Source organism: Balaenoptera ricei, chromosome 14 (genome assembly GCF_028023285.1).
Source record: "Balaenoptera ricei isolate mBalRic1 chromosome 14, mBalRic1.hap2, whole genome shotgun sequence".
Lineage (NCBI taxonomy): Eukaryota > Metazoa > Chordata > Mammalia > Artiodactyla > Balaenopteridae > Balaenoptera > Balaenoptera ricei.
In genome coordinates this window covers 94,172,824-94,196,826 of record NC_082652.1, presented here as the reverse complement: position 1 = coordinate 94,196,826, position 24,003 = coordinate 94,172,824, and positions in this window count along the sequence as shown.

The window sequence follows — 24,003 nt, the reverse complement described above, 5'->3', positions numbered from 1 at the left end:
CAAGCTACATGCTTCACGTGAGCCCCACCGAAGCCCAGGCCACAGGTGAGAAGCAGCGTCCACAGACCCGCTACCAGGGCTCCAGGGAAGCGCTGCAAACCTTCCTCAGTGTCCTCAGGGCGCTGTTTTGGTTTTCTGTGTTTTGTCTCCTGGACCAGCATAAGCTCTTTGTTCAGAGGTTGTTATATTCTCTTAATTTCTTTATTTACTGAGTGTGAGCATACAAATGTTTCCACGGACCTTACACTTTAGAAACAGATGATAACAAATCAGTATAAGATGTAATAATTTGTTTGCCAGTAACTGCTATGGATAAAAACAAAACCAGAAGGAGGATATTGTAAATTTTTAACATTACTTTTTAAAACGAGGAAGTAAAGGTAGACTGATATTTCCAGGATCACATGGTAATTTTCAGAGCCATAATTCACACCCATATTTTTTGACATCCAGTACTTTTCCCGCCCCATCTATCTGCTTCCAGAAATGCAACATTCGGGGCTTCCCTGGTGGCGCAGTGGTTGAGAATCCACCTGCCAATGCAGGGGACACGGGTTCGAGCCCTGGTCCGGGAAGATCCCACATGCCGCGGAGCAACTAAGCCCGTGAGCCACAACTACTGAGCCTGCGCTCTAGAGCCCGTGTGCCACAACTACTGAAGCCCGCGCACCTAGAGCCCGTGCTCTGCAACAAGAGAAGCCATGACAATGAGAAGCCCACGCACCACAACAAAGAGTAGCCCCTGCTCTCCGCAACTAGAGAAAGTCCGTGTGCAGCAACGAAGACCCAATGCAGCCAAAAAATAAATAAATAAATATATATATTAGAAAAGAAATGCAACATTCATCCACACCGTTCCCACTAAGGAAAAACACCACTCTCCTCCTTGAATCATTCTGGACTGAGCCATAAACCAGTCCATCTAACAATAGTAGTTCCAGGATCTGTCATCCAGCGTAAGTGACATCAAGAATTAAACTAGAGGGCTGCTCATACCAAGATCACTCAGGTAGAAAATATGAAAGGGAAATTTCCCTGTTCTGGGCCACTGACCCTAAGCATCCTTTCTCTTCCCTTCTTCAGAATCATGATTTCTGTGTTTAAAAGCACCTTAGAGAACTGAATGCTGCTAGAATGGCAGCCTGTTTGGGAGGCCCAGCCGTCCTCGGCAGCAGCCAGCTTACCCTAACCACGGCCCATCTTCCTCTGCCTCACACTCGCCCCGGCTCCTCCTCATGCCCCGGGGTCAGGGGTCAGGGGTCAGGCTCCCCGCGTGGGACAGGTGTGGTTATTAGTGGAAACTTTCTTGGACAGGAACGAAGCGCGCTCCCTGTACCCCTGGACGTTCCTCCTCATTTGTCTGCTCGCCCTCTCTGCTCCCTCAGGGCCTGCGTGGTTTCCACTGCCACCAGCCCGGCCCCTTGTCAATATCCCAGGTTGAACTCGGGTTCAAAACGCAGAAAAGGCTGCGTTCGTGGTCAGGATGTTTAGTGCTGACGAAACATCATCCCACTGCGGCCGCAGCTCGGGGCTGGGATCAGTCTGACCTTGCAGGTGAACCACGCAGAGCCCGATTTTCCCAGCCCTGCGCTGTGCAATGTGAAAGTTCTCAGACTATAAATCTAGGCTCAGGTACAAATTAAGTTCAAAGAACACATATGCATTAAATACACACAGTAAGTGAGAACGCATACTCGGGGTCGGCAGTAACTTACTGCTCCCTAACTTAGGACACTCACCCGCCAGGACTGGTGACACCTTCCTAGACATGAGAAAAGGCCAGCTTTGTCCACACGGGTAGCTGGTGGAGCTCCAGGCCACATGACGCTCCAAATCCAGCACTAGCCAGGGCAGTGGGCCTGGACCCTGGATGTGGAGTCCGTCTTCACCATGATGGGAGGACTGGCCACCCAGACAAAACTGGGGCTGTGGCAGTGAAGAGGGACGCGTCCCACCGGCTGCCTGGCCGCAGTGCCACAATCTGAGGTGAGGTGGCAGCACCTTAAGTTGCTAGTGGCTCACCTTCCGCTCTTCGGAGGCAGGCCCGCCCTCCCACGCTCTGTGGTGCCGAGGGAGAAGCGTGCCGGCCACAGCGCTGGACCCCGAGACACCGGCCTCCACGCGGTCTCTGGCAGGTGGGAGGAAGGGCAGCCTCTCCGGCATTCCCGTCCTCGTCACCCGGCTTCCTGCCTCTATAGCCCAACTGGTCATCACCCCTGTTCTATTCCACCAGCCCCGGCTGGCGGTGGGTTGGGAGGCAGCTGTAATCAGTTCCCCACGTGAAATCTCCTCTGTTTCAAACGCCTGGCAGAGTGAAGACACTTTGGCAGGGAACCTGGAGGTCCCTGTGGACCCTCAGGCTGGCGGTGGGGTGAGGGTGACGGAAACAGCGTCTCCCGGGGCCGCTGGCAACGGATTAGACCCCCGTGGACGTCCCCCTGCTGGGAGCGCGGAGATGGCGCTGCTGGGACCGCACTGTGAGAAACGCTGTGACCCCAGGACAAGCCTCCGCTTGCCGACTGCAGCTGTTCCCTCCGTACAGACGCTTTGTCCCCACTCACCTTAGCAGCTTTACCAGCCGACGACGGGACCCCTCACGGCCCTCACAACGCCTGCCTCACTGCCCCGCTGAGCGAGGCCAGTCGCCGGCTGTACAAGGCCAACGGAGACTAAGTCGAGGCTTCCGGCTCAACGTTCATATTCCTGCCCCTGCACAGGCCTGGTGCTGTCGGACGCCTCCCCTGCACCTGTTTCCACTCGGGCTCTTTGGGTGTTCAGGCGGGAGCCCTGAAACGCCACAAGTGTCTGAGCCCATTCAGAAGTGCACATCAGACATCTTCAAATACTGAACCTAGATTTCTACCCACAGAGCCATTTCCTTCCCCCTTGTCTTCAAGGGTACCAACCCAAACTATCCACAAAGTGCTTCACAAAGTGTGGCTCTCAAAAATATAACCCCTGAAGAAAGATGGCCCCGTAGGCATCTAGACAATTCAGCACTGCAGTAACACAGTGTAGACACACGAAAAGCACAAAGGCCCTGAGATACTGGGTTACTTACAGTGTTTATATTATAAAAAGTATGGAAGCTTTATATATAAATCGTGGCTTAGATTTCTGATTATTTCTTTAGGATAGATTCCTAGATGAAATCACTGAATCAAAGGGTATGAACATTTTTGAAGTTCTCTTTCTCTTTGGAAACAATCACACGGAAAAGTTGCAAGTACAGCCGGGAAAAAAAAAAAAAAAAAAAAAGCTGAAACGCTGCCAAACTGACGCCCCAAACTGCAGCCATCAGGACCCAGAGGGGTGACGCAGGAAGCCCCTGAGCTCACCTCCTCCAGACACGCGTCTACAGCTGCAGGTGCGACCATCTCCTCTGAAAAAGACCTTAAACTCGCCGAGCGGCTACCTCACGTTGACAAACGAGACAAGAGCCACTTGGAAGCGGGCGGGAGAGGCTGACACAGTCTCCCCATAAACCCACCCCTGGCACAGTTGCCCACCACCGGGAGGGAATCACAAACCCGGAGCTTCTCCCTGAGGAGCCAAAGGTTGTGCCCCACAAAGGGCACCCCGGCGAGAGACGAGCCCCCAAAACATCTGGTTTGCAGCCCACCCAGCCCCGCGTCTGCGAGACCCCGAGGGCTGCAGGAAGCCCAGAGGCGCCCTGACACGCAGGCTCACTCAGCCCAGGGCCCAGACTTGACGGCAGAGGCTCAGCGGCTGATCTCAGAGCCTCAGCCCGAGGAGCCAGGCCTGGTGGGACACTCTCCAGGGACAGGGCGCTAGCGCTGCCGCTGTGCTCCCGCTTCCTAAAGCTGGGGGTGACCTGTTTGTTAATTTAGACCTCTCTCCTTTTTTTCTCTGTGGGAGCCATCTTGGCACTCTCTCTCTGCCTCGCGAGAGCCAGCAAGCTCCATCATTTTTCCTGTTTCCTGCGAGGGTGCACGTCTTCACCGCTCTCTCTGCCACGCCCACAGCGCCAGCACCTCTGGGAGGGGAGCTCTTACACACGCCAGTGCCCCGGCTCTTACGTCGGGGGCCTGGTTTTTGAGGCTTCGGCCCAGGGGACGCCCCTTGCTCAGCTGGCTCTGAGCGCCGCGGGCTTGCGTTTCTGGGTCCCCTGGGACTGTAACGTTGGAGAGAGTTCTTGGCAGGCTACGACCCAGGGCACCGCACAGCTAACAGACCAAAACGTTCGCCCATCTTTGCGAGACAGAGGCCTGTTTGCTGTCCAGGGGACACCTCCGCGTCACCCGGCTCCAGTCGCCAGTGGGCCTCACACGGGCAGGCCCCCCAGGACCGCAGTCGGTGGAGGCGGGGTCTCAGACAGTGACCACCCTCAGGGCGCAGCAAGAGGCGGCAGGCCAGGAGCCCAGCCTTCCTGTGAAGGAGGCCCTACCGGCTCAGCAGCGAGGCTGGAGCCTGAGGCGCGGGCGTCTAATGACACACGACATCTAAGGGCTGAGCGCAGACCTTTCCAGAGGCCTCGAGAGGGGGGCGTTCGCATCCTCACTCCAGCACGCCCAGAGCGCACGGCTCGGGCGGAGCTCCTACACGCCGCTGGCGTCCCGCTGTTGCAGCTGCTGCCCCGGGTTGCCCGTGAACCCCCGGCTCTGGCGGCCAGTGGGCTGGTGCTCCTGGGCCCACAGGACTGTGACGGTCAGAGACGGCTCTTGGCGGGGTCCCACCCCAGGACACGGCGCAGACAGCACAGCGGCACGCACCCCGACTCTCTCCGGGAAAGAGGCCTGCTTCCTGCCCCGGAGCTTCGGCCTGAGGGCCAGGCTCCAGGTGGGCTCAGCCCGAGGCCCTGGAACAGCGGTGCCCTCAGCGAACGCGGGCTGGGACACCATCCTATGCGCCCCCTCTGCCTCACTCCCGCTCACCAGTATCTTCCAGAAAGGAGCTTAGAAACTCGTCTAGAGCCCCAGCGTTTGCAACTACTGCCCAGGGGATACCTCAGATCGCCTGTCTGGTGGCCAGCAAGGCCTCCGCAGCAGTCCCACAAGACTGCATATTTCTATACTTTAAAAGCTACTGCCACGGATGAACAACAAGGTCCTACTGCAGAGCACAGGGAACTATATTCAAAATCCCGTGGCAAACCATAATGGAAGAGAACTGAAAAACTATATATATATGTATAACTGAGTCACTTTGCTGTACAGCAGAAATTAAACACAACATTGTAAATTAACTATATACCTCAATACAATTTTTTAAAAAAGCTTTTTCCAGAGGAGATCAAGATGGAAGAGGAAGAGGACATGGGGCTTACCTCCCCCCACAAACACTTCAAAAATATAACTATATGTGGAGCAATTCTCACTGGAAACTGGCAGAAGGATTCTTCTATAACCAAGGCTGTAAGACAGAGCCCCACAGGGCTGAGCAGGAACGGGGAGAAGCGATCAAGTCGGGACCTGCGCCCCTGGGAGGGGACACAAAGGAGGAGGGGCATTACACTGACTCGGAGATCCTCCCTGGGGAGTGAGCAGCTGGAACCACATCTGGGCACCCCAGCCCTGGGGCCCAACGCGAGGAGGACAAGTCCCCTTAAGCTGGTTTGAAAACCAGTGGAACCAGCAGTGGGGATGTGACAAACCTAGACTCCACTCACGAAGAGTGGGCACATGCTTGCTCGCTCCCGGGGCAAGGTGGAGGAAGCAGAGAGAAACCGCCCGGGCTCTGGTCAGTTCCCACAACCAACCGGGGCCACGCCCCGGCCCACACTGAGCTCCCCCTCTAGCCCCTCCTGCTCTGTGGTGCAGCCCCTCGGGAGGGTGAAGGCCGCTGCAGCCGAGGAGAGTGCTTGGTTGAGGAGCCAGAGCTGACTCAACTCAACCCAGCACGGCACCTGAACAGGACGAGGATGGCTGTTACTGGCATTCACAGCAGGTCAGGATTGGCTGCAACTGTGACTGGTGCCCGTGACGCTCGGGCACCCCCCAGCAAGCCCTGGGCGCCCACTCCAGTATGCTCCCCTCTGGAGCAAAGGTGCTGACGCTCGGAGGGGAGGGCACACACCTACAGGGAACGAACCAGCTCAGACTGACCCTCAGGGTCTGGGAACCCGCCTCACCCCTGAAAGGTGGTGCTGGCCACTGAGCAGAGGAGTGGCCCCAGCTCACACCTGACTCTGCCACCTCCACTTCCAGCCCCACCTCCTACCAAGGTGGTAGCTGCCAGCACACCCTGGGGGAAGATGTGACTCACGCTCACGTCAGATCCAGCTCTCCCAGCAAAGCAGCTGGCACACGCAGACTGTGTCAGGACATCCCCACACAAGGCCACCCCTCCAAGACTGGGATCGGTAACTGCTTCATCTAGTTTCATAGAGACAGAGAACGATGAGCAAAATGAGAAGACGGGAATTTGTTTCAAATGAAAGAACACAAAAACCCTTGTGAGAACAACTAATGTAACACAGAGAAACAATTTACCAGATGAAGAGTTCACAGCATTGGGAATAAGAATACTGACTGAAAAAAATAGATGAACACATGACAAATTTAACAAGGAACTAGAAAATATTAAAAGAACCCCTCAGAACTGAAGAATACAATAACTGAAATAAAAAATACACAAGAGGAATTAACAGCAGACTAGGTGATACAGAAGAATACTAAGTGATCTGGAAGACAGAATAATGGAAATCACTCATTCAGAACAGCTGAAAGAGAAAAACATAAAAAAGAAAACAGTTTAAGGAACCTTTGGGACAACATCAAGCATAGCAACATTTGAATTATAGGGTCCCAGAAGGAGAAGAGAGAGAGAAAGGGGTCAAAATGTACTTGATGAAATTATGGCTGAAAACTTCCCAAACCTGCAGAAGGAAACAGATATTCAGGTACAGGAAGAACAGTCCCAAACAAGATGAACCCAAAGACACCCACACAAAGACGTGTCATAATGAAAACAGCAGAAGTTAAAGATAAAGAGAGAATTCTAATGGCAACAAGAGAAAAACCAAGAGTCACATACAAGGGAACTCCCAAAAGGCTATCAGCTGATTTTTCTGCAGAAACTTTGCAGGCCAGAATGGAAGGGCATGATATATTTAAAGTGCTGAAAGGCAAAAACCTACAAACTAGGATACTCTACCCAGCAAAATAACCAGTCAGAACTGAGGGAGAGTTCAAGAATTTCTCAGATAAGCAAAAACAAAAAGAGTTCATCAATACAAAACTGACCCTAAAAGAAATGCTAAAGGGTCTTTTCTAAGCGGAAAACAAAAGGCTACAAGAACAAAGAATCCATAGGAAAGGAAAAATCCCACTAGTAAAGTCAAATGTATATTAAAGGCTGTGGATTGACCACTTCAATAAGCTAGTACAAAGATTAAAAAGCAAAAAATTGTAAAATGAACTATAATAAACAATTAAGGGATAAACATGAAGATGTAAAATATGACATCAAAAACTCATAACATGTGAAAGTAAAAAAAATGTAGCTCTTTCAGAAGAATCTTTTAGATCTTTTTGAACTTAAATGACTACAAGTTTAAAACAGGTAGATATAGTTATAGGTCAAAATATATGAACCCCATGGTTACCACAAATCAAAAACCTACAATAGATGCAGAAAAACTAGAGAGAAAGGAACACTAAAGCAAATCATCAAACCACAAGGGAAGAAACTAAAGGAAGACAGAGAAGAACTACAAAAACAATCAGCAAACAAGTAACAAAATGGCAATAAGTACATTCCTATCAGTAATCACTTTAAATGTCAATGGACTAAATGCACCAATCAAAAGTCATAGGTTGAAAAAAAATAAAAATAAAAATAAAAAATAAAAATAAAAATAAAAATAAAAAAAGTCATAGGTTGGCTAGGGACATCCTGGCAGTCCAGTGGTTAAGACTCCACACTTCCATTGCAGGGGGCATAGGTTTGATCCCTGGTCTGGGAACTAAGATTCCACATGCCACACAGCACAGCCAAAAAAACAAAGACCCATCTGTATGCTGCTTACAAAAGACTCATTTCAGAGCTAAAGACACACACAGACTGAAAGTAAGGGATAGAAAAAGATATTGCATGCAAATGGAAATGTCAAGAAAGGTGGGGTAACAATACTCATATCAGGCAAAACAGACTTTAAAACAAAGTCTATACAAAAGACAAAGAAGGGCGTTTTATAATGATAAAGGAATCAACACAAGAAGAGGATATAGGGACTACCCTGGCGGCACAGTGGTTAAGAATCCACCTGCCAATGCAGGGGACATGGGTTCAAGCCCTGGTCCGGGAAGATCCCACATGCCGCGGAGCAACTAAGCCTGTGCACCACAACTACTGAGCCTGCGCTCTAGAGCCTGCAAGCCACCACTACTGAGCCCAAGTGCCACAACTACTGAAGCCCGCGCACCTAGAGCCTGTGCTCCACGACAAGAGAAGCCACCGCAGTGAGAAGCCCGCGCATCACAACGAAGAGTTGCCCCCGCTCACCGCAACTAGAGAAAGCCTGTGCGCAGCAACGAAGACCCAACACAGCCAAAAATAAAATAAATAAAATAAATAAATTTATAAAAAAAAAAGAGGATATAACATTTGTTAACATAAATGCACCTAATATAGGAGCTTCTAGATATATAAAGCAAATACTGAAATATATAAAAGGAGAAACTGACAATAATAAAATAATGATAGTGTACTTTAACACCCCACTTACATCAATGAATATTTCATCCAGACAGAAAATCAATAAGGAAACAGTGGTTATAAATGACACAATAGACCAGTTGCCCTTAATAGATATCTACAGGACATTCCATCCAAAAACAGAAAAATACACATTCTTTTCAAGTGCATATGGAACATTTTTGAGGACAGATCAAATGCTAGGCCACAAAAAAGTGTCACAAATTTAAAAGGATAGACATTATATCAACATTTTTTTTGGACCACAACAGTATAAAACTAGAAATCAATCACAGGACAAAAAATAGGAAAAGCACAGACATGTGGAGATTAAACAACATGCTACTAAAAAAAACATTGGGTCGGGCTTCCCTGGTGGCGCAGTGGTTGAGAATCTGCCTGCCAATGCAGGGGACACGGGTTCGAGCCCTGGTCTGGGAAGATCCCACATGCCGTGGAGCAACTAGGCCCGTGAGCCACAGCTACTGAGCCTGCGCGTCTGGAGCCTGTGCTCCGCAACAAGAGAGGCCGCAATAGTGAGAGGCCCGCGCACCGCGATGAAGAGTGGCCCCTGCTTGCCACAACTAGAGAAAGCCCTCGTACAGAAACGAAGACCCAACACAGCCAAATAAATAAATTAATTAAAAAAAAAAAATTGGGTCAATGAAGAAATCAAAGAGGAATTCAGAAAATACCTCAAGACAAATGGAAATAAAAACACAACTTTCCAAAATCCACAGGATGCAGCCAAAGCAGTTCTAAAAGGGAAGTTTAAAGTGATACAGTAACAAACAAAAATCTCAAATAAACAACCTAACCTACCAGCGAAAGGAATTAGAAAAAGAAGAACAAACAAAGACCAAAGTCAGCAGAAGGAAGGAAATAATAAAGATCAGAGAGGAAATAAATAAAAATAGAGGCAAAAAAGAAAAAAGAAAGAAAGAAACGAAAGAGGAGAAATAACCAATAACACAGATACAAAACCTCATAAGAGAACACTAAGAATACTCACATGTCAACAAATAAGACAACCTAGGAGAAATGGATACATTTCTAGAAATATACAGTCTTCCAAGACTGAACCGGGAAGAAATAGACAATCTGTGAAATACTAATAGTGAAATTGAATTTGTAGTAAAAAAAAAAAAAAAAAAAAAAAAAAAACTGCCAACAAACAAAAGTCAGGACCAGACAGTGTCACGGAGGAATTCTACCAAACATATAAAGAAGAGCTAATACATATCCTTCTCAAACTATTCCAAAAAACTGAAGACTGAACACTCCCAAATTCATTCTGCAAGGCCACCATCACCCTGACACTAAAACCAGACAAAGACAATACAAAAGAAGAAAATTACAGGCCAATATCTTTGATGAATATAGATGCAAAAATTCCCAACAAAGTATTAGCAAACTGAATACAACAATATACAAAAGGATCATACACCATGATCAAGTGGGATTTATTCCAGGGACATAAGAATGGTTCAATATCCACAAATCAATCAATGAGATGCACCACATTAACAAAAGGAAGGATGAAAATCACATGATCCTCTCAATAAACACAGAAAAAGCATTTGACAAAGTGCAACATCCATTCATGATCTCTCATCAAAGTTGCAGACAGAATATATCTCAACATAATAAAGGCCATTATGACAAACCCACAGCTAACATCATACTCAATGGTGAAAAGCTAAGAGCTTTTCCCCTAAGACCAGGAAGAAGACAAGGATGCCCACTCTCACCCCTTCTATTTAACAGAGTACTGGAAGTCCCGGCCACAGCAATCCGACCCAAAAAAAGAAATAAAAGGTATCCAAATTGGAAGGGAAGAAGTAAAACTGTCAGTATTTTCAGAAGCTATGATACTATCCATAGGAAACCCTAAAGTCTCCACCACTAAATGATTTCAGTGAAGTTACAGGTTACAAGATTAATATACAGAAGTCTGTTGCTTTTCTATACTTTAATGATGAACTATCAGAAAGAGAAAGCCAAAAAAAATCCCATTGAAAATTGCATCAAAAAGAATAAAATAACTAGGAATAAACTTAACCAAGGAGGTGAAAGACCTATACTCTGAAAACTATAAAACACTGATGAAGAAAACTGAAGATAATACAAAGAAATGGAAAGATACCCTGTGCTCTTGGATTGGAAGAATTAATATTGTTAAAATGGCCATCCTACTGGGACTTCCCTGGTGGTCCAGTGGTAAAGAATCCACCTTACAAGGCAGGAGACACGGGTTCGATCCCTGGTCAGGGAACTAAGATGCCACATGCTGCAGAGCAAACTAAGCCCGCGCACCACAACTACTGAGCTCGTGCACCTCTACTAGAAAGCCTGCGTGCCGCAAACTACAGAGGCCACGTGCTCTGGGGCCTGCGCGCCACAACTAGAGAAGAGAAAACCCGCACGCCACAACTAGAGAGAAGCCTGCGCACCGCAACAAAGAGCTCACGTGCTGCAACAAAAGATCTCACATGCCTCAACGAAGATCCCACGTGCTGCAACTAAGATACAACGCAGCCAAAAATAAATAAAATAAATTTTAAAAAACGAGCTGAAACAGCTATAAAAATAAATAAATAAATAAATGGCCATACTACCCAAAGCAATCTACAGATTTAATGCAATCCCTATCAAAATACCCATGACATTTTTCACATAACTACAACAAATAATCCTAAAATTTACATAGAAACACAGAAGACCCCAAATAACAAAAAAATCTTGAGAAAGAAGAACAGAGCTGGAGGTGTCATGCTCCCTGGCTTCAGACTATACTACAAAGCTACAGTAATCAAAATAGTATGGTACTGGCACAAAAACAGACACATTGATCAATAGAACAGAATAGAGAGCCCAGAAATAAAACCACTTACTATGGTCAATTAATCTATGACAAAGGAGGCAATAATATCCAATGGGAAAAAGACAGTCTCTTCAATAAGTGGTGCTGGGAAAATTGGACAGCTACATGTAAAAGAATGAGATTAGAACATTTCCTCATATCACATACAAAAATAAACTCACATGAATTAAAAACCTAAATATAAGACCTGAAACCATACAAGTCCTAGAAGAGAATATATGCAGAACATCCTTTGACATAAATCATAACAGTATTTTTTGGACCTGTCTCCTAAGGCAAAAGAAAAGTATTAAACTTAAAAGCTTTTGCACAGCGAATGAAACCACTGACAAAACGAAAAGACAACCTAGTGAATGGGAGAAAATATTTGTAAATGATATGACTGACAAGAGGTTAATATCCAAAATATATAAACACATCATACACCTCAATATCAATAAAAACAAACATCTCAATCAAAAAATGGGCAGAAGACCTGAATAGGTATTTTTCCAAAGAAGACATACAGATGGCTAACAGGCACATGAAAAAATGCTATCACTAATTATTAGAGAAATGCAAACCAAAACAACGAGATATCACCTCACACCTGTCAGAATGGCTATCATCAAAAAGTCTACAAATAACAAATGTTGGCAAGGATGTGGAGAAAGGGGAACTCATACTGGTGAGAATTTAAATTGGTGCAGCCACTGTGGAAAACAGTACAGAGCTTCCTCAAAAAACTAAAAATAGAACTATCATATGACCTGGCAATTCCACTCCTGGGTATTATCCAGAAAAAAATCAAAGCACTAATTTGAAAAGATACATGCACCCCAACGTTCAGAGCAACATTATTTACAATAGCCGAGATATGGGAGCAACCTAAGTGTCCATCAAGAGACAAATGGATAAACAATACATACACATACACACACACACACGGAATATTACTCAGCCATAAGCAAAAAATGAAACACTGCCATTTGCAGCAATGTGGATGGACCTAGAGAATATTATGTTTAGTGAAATAAATCAGACGGAGAAAGACAAATACTGTATGATGTCATTTATTTGTGGAATCTAAACAATAAAACTAATGAATGTATATATCAAAACAGAAACAGGCTCACAGATATAGAAAACAAACTAGTGGTTACCACTGGGGAGAGGGGAGTGGGGAGGGGCATGTTAGGGGATGGGATTAAGTTATAGAAACTACTGAATACTATGTGTAAAACAGATAAGCAACAAGGATATATTGTACAGCACAGGGAAGTATAATCATTATTTTGTAATAATTTTTAATGGAGTATAATCTATAAAAATATGTATTCACTATGCTGTACACCTGAAACTAATGTAATATTGTAAGTCTACTATACTTCCAAAAAAAGCAAGAGAAAAACAACTTATTACATACACGAGACCCCCCATAATACTATCAGCAGTTATTTTCAGCAGAAACTTTGCAGGCCAGTAAGGAGTAGCACAATATATTCAAAGTGCTGAAAGAAAAAAATTTCTAACCAAGAATACTCTACCTGGCAAAGTTATCAATCAGAATTGAAAGAGAGATAAAGAGTTTTCCAGACAAGCAAAAGCTAATGGAGTTCATCAACACTAAACCGGCCTTACAAGAAATGTTAAAAGGATGACTTTAAGCTCTAATTGCTAAGAAGAAAACATATGAAAGTATAATTCTCACTGATAAAGGTAAAGGTAGTGCATTAATCACTTACAAAGCTAATATAAATGTTAAAAGACAAAAGTAGTAAAAGTAACGATAACTACAATAATATTAAGGGATATACAAGATGAAAGATGTAAAATGTGACTTCAACAACATAAAATGTTGGGTGGGGGGGCAATTAAAATGTAGAGCTTTAGAATGTGTTCAAAGTTAGGTTGTTATCAACTTAAAGTAGACTGTCATAAATATAGATTGCTACATGTGAGCCTCATGGTGACCACAAAACAAAAACCTATAGCAGACACACAAAAGATAATGAGAAAGGACTCTAAGAACAGCACTAAAGAAAGTAATCAAACCACAAGGGAGAGAGCAAGAGAAGAAGAAACAGAGGAACTACAGAACACCCAGAAACCAGTTAACAAAATGGGAATAAGTACATACCTATCAATAATAACTTTAAATTTAAATGGATTAAATTTTCCAACCAAAAGACAGAGTGGCTGATGGATTAAAAAAACCAGACCCGGGGCTTCCCTGGTGGCGCAGTGGTTGAGAATCTGCCTGCCAATGCAGGGGACACGGGTTCGAGCCCTGGTCTGGGAAGATCCCACATGCCGCAGAGCAACTGGGCCCGTGAGCCACAACTGCTGAGCCTGCGCATCTGGAGCCTGTGCTCCGCAACAAGAGAGGCCGCGATAATGAGAGGCCCGCGCACCATGATGAAGAGTGGCCCCCACTTGCCGCAACTAGAGAAAGCCCTCGCACAGAAACGAAGACCAACACAGACATAAATAAATAATAAATAAATTTAAAAAAAAAAAAAAAAAAAAAAAACCAGACCCATCTATATGCTGTCTCCATTACACACAGACTGAAAGTGAAGGGATGGAAAAAGATGTTCCATGCAAATGGAAACCAAAAGAAAGCTGTGGCTGCTATACTTATATCAGACAAAAGAGACTTTAAAACAAAGTCTGTAATAAGAGACAAAAAGGGCATTACATAGTGATAAAGGGGTCAATCCACAAGAGGATATAACATTTGTAAATATTTATGCACCCAACATAGGAGCTCCTAAATATATAAAGAAAATATTGACAGGCCTAGTGTAATTATATACATATAATTTTCATTAATATATATTTACATAAATACACACACATACATACATACAATGGAATACTACTCAGCCACAAAAAAGAATAAACTCTTGCCATTTGCAACAACATGGATGGACCTTGAAGGCATCGTGCTAAGCGAAGTAAGTCAGAGAAAAACGAATACAGTGATCTCACTTATGTGTGGGTCAACTGGGTTTAATCACCTTTCCCAACTGGTAGCACTGTTAAGATGATACACTCCTTGTACTTTTAAAGAATAAACGCACTTCAATTTTAGACAATTTGTAAAATACAGAAAACCACAAAGAAGGGAGTCCCATCTCGTCTCGCACCAGGTGCAGCAAGGGCTTCGCAGCCCATCTCCCCGGACACGTAGAGGTCACAGCTGAGCCTCACGGGAGCCCAGACATGCTGAGCGTTAACTGAAAGCAAACAAGCATGGCATCTTGGCACCCAAGTTCACAGCAGCTTTGTTCACAGTAGGTAAACCGTGGAAGTAACCCCAGTGTCCATCAAAGGATGAACAGATAAACAAAAAATGGAAATACATATGACCAAATATTATCCAGCCTTCAAGAGGAAGGACACGCTGACACACACTACCACACGGATGAAACTGGAGGCATTACGCTGAGTGAAATGAGCCAGTCACAAAAGGACAAATCCTGAACGATTCCATTTAAAGGAGATCACTAGAGTTGGCAAAATCATACACAGAGAAAGTAGAATGCGGGCTTCCCTGGTGGCGCAGTGGTTGAGAATCTGCCTGCCAATGCGGGGGACGCGGGTTCGAGCCCTGGTCTGAGAAGATCCCACATGCCGCGGAGCAACTAGGCCAGTGAGCCACAGCTACTGAGCCTGCGCGTCTGGAGCCTGTGCTCCGCAACAAGAGAGGCCGCGATAGTAAGAGGCCCGCGCACCGCGATGAAGAGTGGCCCCCGCTTGCCACAACTAGAGAAAGCCCTCGCACAGAAACGAAGACCCAACACAGCCAAAAATTAATTAATTAATTTTTTAAAAAAAGGAAAGTAGAATGCTGGGTTCCAGGGGCTGGGGGAGGGGAAATATGGGAGTTAGTGTTGAATAGAGACAGCATTTCAATTTGGGAGGATAAAAATGTTCCCTGGATGGATGGTGGTGATGGTTGCACAACAATGTGAATGTATTTAAATGCCACCAAACTGTACACTTAAGAATGGTTAAGATGGTAAATTTTATATTACGTGTATTCTAACAATTTTTTAAATTGGGGGGAAAAAAAGGAAATGAGTACAAATTTCTGGTCATAAGCAGTCTAGAAATAACGCTTTGGATTCTTAGCTGATTTGTTCATCCAGGCTCCTTCCCTCTCTTTTCAGGTGCCTGTGTACAAACATCCTTTTGCACACACACTGCCCTGCTGACCTGTGGTCTGATAACCAAGAATACGTGGAGCAATGAATCATTTTGGGGTCCGTGCATGAACGGGCCTTAAAGGTCACATGACACGTTCCCAGATTACACTAATTTCTCGACAGTGAATCTAAGGATCACGCTGGTCTTAGTTTGAGGAACAAAAGGAGTAGCTGCTTCAAGCGTGGTTTGGAGTGTTCCAGGCAGAAAGGGGAGGGCAGTGAGGTCTGGGGGCAAGGAATAACTTGAATGCGACGCTTCCTAACCGAATGCAGAATTCAGTACCCAAAGGAAAAGCACGGAATGAACCCCAGACCCTTGCAGCAAAGACAGGACTCATGTGCCACTTACACTCTACAGGTTTTAGAGAACAAAGCCTTTTACACTGTCCTGGCACAAGCCCAGCTGGCACAGCGATCAGTGAGATCCCGTCACCCACCTTGGAAGGGCAGCCAGGGTCAGGAGAAGGTGCTCCAGCCACCCTGGAGGTGTTCCTCCTCGCCACTGCGCTGTGCCTCTGCTGAAGGGGTGGAGCTAGTGTCGTAGGGTTTTGGTGGAGCCGGAGACTCGAGTTTTCTCTGAACCTGAAATGAGGTAAGGCCGAGGTGTCACAGCAGGCAGGCTCCGGGGCCACGGAATCACTCACATCCTCTCAGACGACACTTATCCTGACCTCTTCAAACAGCAGAACCCTTTCTTCAAGTAAGTCCTGGGCTGTCCACAGAGCAGAATCCGTCCTTGCTGAAGACCACGGGAAGGTTTGCTGACGTCAGGGTCGTGGGTGGAGATCCCGCGGTCACGTGCACCGCTGTTAGCAGCTTGCGATCCGCGTGGGCTTTAGGGCCGTCCAGCTTTGAAAGCGTTTCTTTCTCACCCTCCTTAATCTTTGTAGGGTGTTCGGCCCTTCCCAGGTTGAAAAACACTGTTGGAGAATCTGAAAGTCAAATACCAGTTGCGTCAGTTTGCCGTTTCCTTCCATTTGTGGGAATCACATCAGTTGAAAGCAGCAGGCCGCCGGATCCCTGTTGCGAGGACCGCTTCCAGGTGCTGCTTCGAGCGCTTCCAGGTGCTGCTGCCCTCTTCTCCCTCCCCTCCGCCAGGGAGCAACCTCGGCTGCACTTGGGTTGACTGAGCAGCTTTCTCATTTCTCTCTCACTGAGGTCATCTGTTATCACACGTTAAAACATTATTTTTTAAAGACTTATCTTCACGGGGAGGTAGTGTATGCTAGAAAAATAAGTCAGTAACTCCAATTTAGATCTGGCTCTGCCAACCACTGTATCATACGGCCTAAGAAAAGTCATCTACCTCTCTGGGCCAGTTTGCTCGTCGGCAAGAAGCAAAGCCTAACTCATCTCTTCCACAGGATTGTCAAGAGACTCAGGTGAGCAGACTGCGGGTACTAAGCAAACGCAAAATACATACTCTCAGGACCATTTTCTACGGAAACATCACCAAAAAAATCACACCTATTTCTTACTGGAACTCGCAAAACTTGCCTTTAAAGAAAGCCTCATTTACCATCAGACACCTTACAAGGCACAAGGAGTATGAACCTTTGTGAGGGAAGCAGCTCAGGAAGGCACGTTTCTTAGTCGACAGGGCACAGGTGCTGGATTCGGGCTCAGGTCACACCTGAGGCAAGTCTCCTCCCCCTGGCATCACCACTGAAGTAGCTGGGAATGACGAATGGATGAGCGAGGTACCTCGTGGCTACAGGTGCCCGTCTACGACCACACTGGTCGCCATCTTCAGTGGCTGCATCGCCTTCTTAGCATGGCACCACTGCACGTGATCCAGAGGTTTTGAATACGTATCCTTTAAAATTAACACGAGTCAGAAAGCACCTCAGCCCCTGCTCATTTGTAAAATTCCTGTCAGGTTTCACACATGGTGATAATGGAAACAAGAAGTTAATCAAATTGAATTAATAGTTACTTCTATTAAGCAACGCTATCAACTTAAAGACATAAGCATTCCATGTAAAAATAGTTTTGCAATTCAAGTTACCAAGTTAATAACCAACATTATTCTTTGCACAGTCGTTAAAAACTTTAAAAAAAAATTTTATTCATAAATTAAATGCACAAATTCAGTTAATCCTAAACTAATGTTTCTTTATTACAGAACAAAGATTCAGACACGAGTCTTGAAGACTTCTAAGGAGAGTTGATGAGTTTGCGGGTATGTTGGATTATATCTCAAACATTGCTGTGATTTAAACACTAAGATATAGTCATATATTTAAATTACCAAGATATTTGGATTTTTAACTAATCTATCCAAATATTCAGATGCCAACCGAATTTGCAACAGAAAAAAAAAAGCTATTTGATCTATTTACCATCTTTTCATTTCAGGTTATGATTTTGTAACTAGCACCTGGCAAGGAATCAATGTTAGGATTTAAATCTCTAGGGCAGTTCACGCTTCAGTCTGTGGCAATTTAACGCCAACTCACAGGTGGGCTCAGGTGAAAATATGAGAACGAATCAGGGGGAAGGGGCTGAAGCAATGTAAACACAGACCCAAGTCACCCACGCTTGTACAAACTCCAGGAGCCTCCAGTGATGAGGGACTGAACCACCGAACTCAAAAGGTCCAACATGAAAGGCTGATTTTGACAAATTTTAGAAACCTATAATACGTTATACAGTAATGAAGACCACATTGATCCAAAATTATGTCATCAGAGTAACTTGTTCTAGCCTCACCCTTTTCTTTTAGATTTTAGGTTTGTAGGGACTCTGCACATCTTGTACGTGAAAGTGCACCTCCCACTTCCCTAAAGCCCCTGAAGTGAGGCAGACACACTTGATGTGTGTAACATATTCTGACAGCTTCAGATGAACTCAACAGTCAAAGCACTTCACCTTGTTTTACTGGGACTCAGGTTGCCCTTTGCATTTTTATTAGCATCTTTCTACTACTGGACATATCATCTCAATCGATATAAACTATGATAGGCAGACAGATATATATAGCACATACCCAGGAAAACCTGGTCCAAAGGTACTTTACTGCTTTAGGAAGAAAAGTCTGCAATATTATCCCAATAGTGAAATACTTATAAAATAATGTTGCTGATAATCTTAGACTATGCACACAAATAGTGTCTTAGCAGTGAGAAACCATTACTGGAAGAATATAACATTACCAAATGTAGGTAGCAGCTTAATTTTTTAAATAAATGAATATTAAACTTTAAATTAAACAAAGAAAATTAATCATTCTGGCACTGTCTTCCTTCACATCACTTATCCTCACGGGCAGAAGGTCCTGACCATGCGGGGTGCGTGGAGAAATGTAATGAAAGACAATCTCTTAGACTTCTATGCTAGTCTACATAGTTTGAGTTACAACCAAATGATCTAGATTGAGGTGGACTTTATATTAGAAGGCAAAAGACTCTTATGTTTACCCTCAAGAGTATACTGTGTTCTGAACTCTGAATCTGTCTAGTCTTTTTTTTAATTGAAGTGTAGTTGATTCACAACATTGTGTTAGTTTTAGGCATACAGCACAGTGACCAGGCTTTTTTGCAGATTATATTCCATTACAGGTCATTACAAGATATTGGGTGTCTAGTGTATTTTTTGTAGCCACTTTGGCAACCCTGTAGGACAGGAATGCATTGATGTCAACTAATCTATTCTTACACAAGTCATTGCAAGGAAGCAGCTTACTAATTAACTGTCCAGGACTTGGCAAAGACCCATTCTCTATTTCTAGTGCATTGAAAATAAAACATATGATTATACTGAGGCCATTTCTTATGAAACACAGAAGGAAATCACCTCTCCCCACCTGCCATTTTGTGAATGGAAAAACAGGCATAGTACAGCCAGACCGGCGTAGCTTCTCAGATGGCAGAGTAAGGTTAAGTAGTTCACACCCTGAACTTCTTAAGTGTTGAGAAATTAGATTGAGGATATCATTTAATTACACTGCAACCCTCAGACATTATGGGTATTTTGATCCTGGAAATAAGCTATGTTTCATTTGGACAACAGTGTGCAGTTCTGGGAATTCCCTGGCGGTACAGTGGTTAGGACTCCACGCTTTCTCTGCGGAGGGCACAGGTTCAATCCCTGGTCGGGGAATTAAGATCCCGCAAGCCGCGCGGCAAAGCCAAAGGAAAAAAAAAAAAAAAAAAGTGTGCAGTTCTAAACATATATTTAAAGATTCATTTCTCAGTGGGACTCAGATAGATAAGAACCTGTAATCAGAGTAATGTCAATCTACTTTGATTACTGAATAGATCTCATAATGAATTTACCAAGATTTTCCATTTTCGTTTTTAAAATTCTGAGTTGATTCCATGTTGTCAGTAACAATACATCTATTTTTAGTATCCCAGCTTCACCTTTAGTCATCAAATCATCTAACACAGAATGTTATGTAGAGGCCAAAAAATTGGCAATGCCAATAGCTAGGATATGGTTAGAAAATTCTACATACTGGGTGTTGATATATGTGTATCCTGCTTACTTCTAAATTAGTGACTTATTGGACCAAGATGGTCACTACCACCACCTGTGAATAAAAACAAGGTCAGCAGTGAAATATATGGCAACAAGCAAACAGGGCACCAAGAACCACTGTGATAACAATGTGAGTTCTGGTGCGAGGTTATTGATCTTCTGATATGTTACTAGAAGGGCACTCACCTTAGAGCTCAACGTAGTGAAAAGGCCTCTGCTAACATGCCTGGAGTCATGTGACTGGAGTGGGGAAGCAAGCCACTGGCAGGGCTAAACTTAGGCTTCCCCAGTGAGCTTCAGAAATTCCTGCATCAGCTGCCCTCCTTCTTTTGTGTAAGTTGTCTTATTGATGTACGTAGCCACTCCAGTTAGTTATTTGAAAGCACATATAAAATCTAGACAAAATTAAATTTTAAAAATAACCAAAAATTACCTTCCCTGCAAAATGCATAATTTCTTTAAAATGATCTCATGACTTTCCCAGTGTTTTCTTAAGTCACCTTCCACAAGACAACAGCAAACTGAGGATAAATCTCCTGTCCTTTTTAGGACCAAAGATGCTTTCCTTGTAATGAGAAGACCTTAAATCTAAGTCTGCATGGAAACTCCTTCTAGAATCTGTGAGCTGTAGTCTAAGTTTGATATCATATTGTGTGTGCGTTTGTGTGTGTGTATGTGTGTCAGTATCACTATTTCATAGACAATGTAGGATTTTCCGGGTCTTCAGTCTAACAATTCTGAAAGCTGCTCCACAGAGGATTGGGGAGGCAAAATGAGTCAACTTATCTATAAACTCTAGCAAAACTGTTGTTTTTACTGATTTTACAACTCAACTAACGCTCAAGATAGATCTATATAGAAACATTGTTTTAAGAAAAACTACCTAACCATTACTCGTTGCTATTATTCAATTTTCTCTCGATTATGTTTAGGCAAATGGTAAATTAATATATTAAACTTTCCATATCATGGATTGTAAACTGTAAGCAACTAATTTCTGAAAAAATATATTCATTTATGACAACTAATTCTGAATTTGCATTTGATAGTATGACCACATGATCTTAGTTTGTTCATAGCAAACATACCTATATGGCTGAAGTTTGATTTATAATTTAAATATTGATAAAATTCTAAATTTTAATTGTTAAAGTTTTCCTTCTGAAAAGGAATTTATGTAATTTTTTGTTTGTTTAAAAGTAAACAAACACTGCTCATGATTTTATGAGTGGGATAAAGATCAGTGGTTTGGGAAGCACTTTCTTTAACGGGCTGTGAAAAACAAATGTTAGCTACTATTTAGCAGCGTTATATACATTTTCCCTCTCAAAACGTGAGCTAGGGGACTTCCCTGGCAGTCCAGTAGTTAAGACTTTGCCTTCCAATGCAGGGGGTGCGGGTTTGAACCCTGGTCAGGGAGCTAAGATCCCACATGCCTCCTGACCAAAAAACCAAAACATAATACAGAAGCAATGTTGTAACAAATTCAAAAAAGACTTAAAAAAAAAAGTGAACTAGGTCATCTGAGTGAATGGTGTATTTGTTTTCCACCTGCCAATATGGTGGCCTTAAGAGATCCCTGTCAGATACAACAGATTTTGATTTGTATTTTAATCTACTTTACAAGGTAACCCTCCTAGATATCTTATCCCAAATAAGCATAAAATTTAGGCTGTTTTCATGTGTCATTAACATAGGCCTTTGAGGTTGATAGTGCCAGTAAATTGTCATCTTATCTGTATATTATGAAAAATCTGACAATATAATCTAGACTTTAACTTTCATCAACGTTTACACTTTTTACTCAGATGGTTCATGGATCACAAATTAAGAAAATCCTGGGTTTAGAATCTGAAAGAAAGTAACTGCTCGGCACTGCTACGAGTAGTATGTTCTTAGGGCACATTCACTTACTATGAAGAGTTTCCCTCTAGAACATCTTTATTGCTAAAATGATTTTTAAACTTTTAAATTTTAAAAACTAAGTAGTAATTAGGACAGGTTATCAAAAACTAGAAAAATTCTAAAGCTGAGATTTAATAACTGCATAACAGAAAAAACAGATTCCAGAAGTATAAATCAGCAGGTGTGCTACAAGGTGAAGCTTTACGTTAAGGAATGCATGTTTAGATATTTACTCTCAGCACCTATGAAAAAGGAATTGGTTTGAGAACATTAAAATTATAACTATCAGTAAGAGAATGAAATTAAGTTTAAGTGTTTAAGACTAAAGAAAAGTGGGACTTCCCTAGTGGTCCAGTGGCTAAGACTCCGAGCTCCAAATGCAGGGGGGCCGAGTTCAATCCCTGGTCAGGGAACTAGATCCCACATGCTGCAACTGAGTTCGCATGCCGCAACTGAAGATCTCGAATGCCACTACGAAGATCCCGCATGCCACAACTAAGATCCGGCCCAGCCAAATAGATAAATAAATAAATAAATATTAAAAAAAAAAAAAAAACTAAAGAAAAGTTTTCTGGCAGTACCTCATAGTTGGAATTTTTATTCCTTAGTTGATAGTTCAGCAGGGACTCTATTTAGTAACATGGGGAGACATTATAAGATATCTAAATAGCAAATCTGTATGTACTCCTTTTATTGTGGTTCTAACCAGGACTTCCCTCCTTTCACTTTTCATTCACCACACATCATGTCACTGAGTTCATTACGCAAAGCATTTAGAACATTACCTGGCACACAGAGGGCACTGCTACTGTTGGTGCTGTAACCATCTAGGGTCAGGATGCCCTGTATATCTCGACACCTAAAGGGCTACGTGTGCGTCTAGAGAGAGCAGACAGATTTATTACAGACAGTACTGCATCAGTTAAGGGACATGTCACCATGGGGGGGTGAACTGTCCTCTGAGTAAGGTGACCAACTTATCCCCACCTGGCTGGATGCTCGCAGTTTTGGCACTGAAAGTTCAGAGAAATCCCTCAGTCCTGAGTAAACTGGGACGGCTGGTCACTCTACCTTGGATCCCATTTCTTCATCTTTAAAATGCAGGTAAAATAAAACCTACATCATAAGAGTATTATGAGGCTTAAATGGGGAAATAAGTGAACAGAGGAATGTATCATACCAGCCAAGAGCATGACGCTCGGCCCCCAGGTCTCGCCCTAGCTCTTTTCACCTAACTAGCTCCCCGCCTTGGGCAACTTACTTAACCTCCCCATGCCTCAGTTTCCTTTTAGGCACAATGAGATACCACCATTTACCTTGTAGGATTGCTGAGAGTTAAAATGCATGTCAGCTGTGCACAGCTGAGTAAGCACTAAGTAGATCATTATTATTGTCGTTAAAATACTCAGCCCATTTCCTAGCAATAGTAAACTGTTGATAAATGTTTATTATCTACTAGGAAGGTCTGTTTAAAAACAATGTAAAAACTAGGTTAGTGTTTTGGGGCTGTTTTTTCTTTTCTTAACTGGTCAGGGTTGTTGCTTTCTTTAGTGAACTCTTAGAGAGCTGCACATAATCATCGTATGTGAAGAGCTGTTGGAAAAGGGTAACAGGAGGTGGGCGACTGCCCTCCTTGGCCACACCCCCCCGGGAACTTGGGGGCAGAAGAGCAACCGTCTACTGCAGGCCTGGCCCAGCTGCTGCCCAACTACAGCACAGCACAGGATTTCCAGAGGTCTTACTTCAAAACTGAATGAAGAACCAGAACCACATGGCTTCTGCAAGGGAGACTGAACTGGCCTGAGCTTGAGGGAGAGGATGATGTGTCCACAACACCAGGGAGGCCAACTGACAAGTTTCATATGAGCAACAGCCCCTTCC